Source organism: Aspergillus udagawae (assembly GCF_001078395.1).
Source record: "Aspergillus udagawae IFM 46973 DNA, scaffold_7, whole genome shotgun sequence".
Lineage (NCBI taxonomy): Eukaryota > Fungi > Ascomycota > Eurotiomycetes > Eurotiales > Aspergillaceae > Aspergillus > Aspergillus udagawae.
This window is the reverse complement of record NW_025091270.1, coordinates 1,047,239-1,048,752: the sequence shown is the minus strand read 5'-3', so window position 1 is coordinate 1,048,752 and position 1,514 is coordinate 1,047,239.

The following is a 1,514-nucleotide window of genomic DNA, read 5'->3' as shown; positions in this document are numbered from 1 at the left end:
TAAATAGCTTAGATATAATAACTATAAGAATATATAATTAGCTAATAAGGATCTTATTAATATATATAACCTTCTAAAGAACTTTAAATGTATTTACTAGAAAGATACTATATATCTTTAATAATATATATATAAATATTAGGCTAGTATACTATATTTACTATTATATTTATATATTTTATATTAGATAATAAAGAAATATTTACTATACTATAGAATAAAGAATTATTTACTACTTAGTAAACTCTCTAATATAAATATATCCTTAACCCTAATATAAATACTTTCTTAAACCTTAGTCTTCTATCTTCTACTCATACTATCTTCTTCTTCTCTTTATCTTCTAAGGATATTCTTAATATTCTATAGATTATTATCTCCTATATTCTATTATAAAAACTATAAAATAGTATAAACTAGAATCTCTACTAGAAGTAGGAAGTAATCTTCTATTAGAGGCTTATTACAAGGCTTAAAGATATATATAGAGAGGCTAGGCATAATTAACTATAGAAGTTAATTATAATAGGTCTTTTCTCTTAGTAGTTAACCTTTATAGTCTAGTGTAAGATTCTTATAATATAATTAACCCCTTAGTAAGTTAAGTTAGTATTAGGGATTTGATCCCTAGAGAGATTACCTAATAGACTAACCCTTACTAATAACCACCCCTTATGGCTAACTCCCTATTATAGCAGTAGTTAGAGGCCTATATATATATATACAAAGTATATAGCCTAGTATCACTAGCTACCATTAGAACCTTAGTAGTAAGGCTAAGAGCCTAGGATATAGTATTACTAGCTACCCTTAAAATCTAGAGAGGCTAAGGGCCTAGGGTATACTCTAGAAAGGGGAGATAACTATTAGAGGCTAGGCATGATTAACTATAGGGTTATAGTAGGTCTTTTACCTTAATAGTTAATCTTTATAGCCTAGTATAAGATTCTTATAATTATCTCCCCCTTTTTAGGGCATACGCTGGGCCCTTAGTCTTAAGCTAGCAAGCCTAGCAGTAATATAGAGAAAAGAATACTTACCTATATATATTTCTACTTTTGTAGTATAAAGAATATATAATTTCTATATATACCCCTTTAAGGACTGCTAATTATAGTACTAGTAACTTAGTTTATAAACTTTTACCTAAGTTATCCATTATACAGAACTCTATAAGATATTATTAGTATATAATTATATAAAGCTAGGGTCTTACTAATAATAATAATATTAATTCTCCTTTATAGACTTCCTCCCTTTTAGAATAGGGGAGGGAAATATATTAGTAAATAGAAACTACTAGAGTATAATATAAGAATCTATATTTAATAAATACTAGATAATCTTAATTACTAATAATAAAATTATAAGATAAAGGAAATAAAAAATATAAAATACTAGAATTATAAGATAAAGAGAATATTAAGTTATAAGAATAATAGAATTATAAATAAAAGAGGATATTAATAAAGCTATTAGATATAAATAAATAATTACTAAATATATATAAGAAA